Below are 451 nucleotides of genomic sequence, written 5' to 3' on the forward strand. Positions count from 1 at the left end.
GGTTCACGGGGCAAATTCCAAATGGAAGTGATCATCCCTATCCCCTTGGAGTGGGGACTTTGGAGTGAGCAGGGCACGTGTGTGCCATTATGTAGTCATTTGGAATGCACTTGGCAAAGGGAGCAACGTAATTTCCTCATCTTCAGCTGGCATGTTCCCGTGACAACGCAGCACGATGTCCGTCAGCAGATGTCGCTGTTTTACGGTCATAAATGTCTTTTTATTGTTGTTAGCATAACTGTTGCAAATAAACATACAATTTATATTTTAAAAAGTTTTTAAAATATGCTATATAATATATAAAAACTAATATATATAAAACTTTTTAAAACATAAAATGTATTTATATTTTTTTTATGCCGGTGTCAATCAGCGAATCTGCTGACGGACACCGTACTGCGTTGTCACGGGAACATGCCAGCTGAAGATAATGAGGAAATTACGTCGCTCC

Source organism: Sinocyclocheilus rhinocerous, unplaced genomic scaffold, assembly GCF_001515625.1.
Source record: "Sinocyclocheilus rhinocerous isolate Xijiao unplaced genomic scaffold, SAMN03320098_v1.1 scaffold3625, whole genome shotgun sequence".
Taxonomy (NCBI): Eukaryota; Metazoa; Chordata; class Actinopteri; order Cypriniformes; family Cyprinidae; genus Sinocyclocheilus; species Sinocyclocheilus rhinocerous.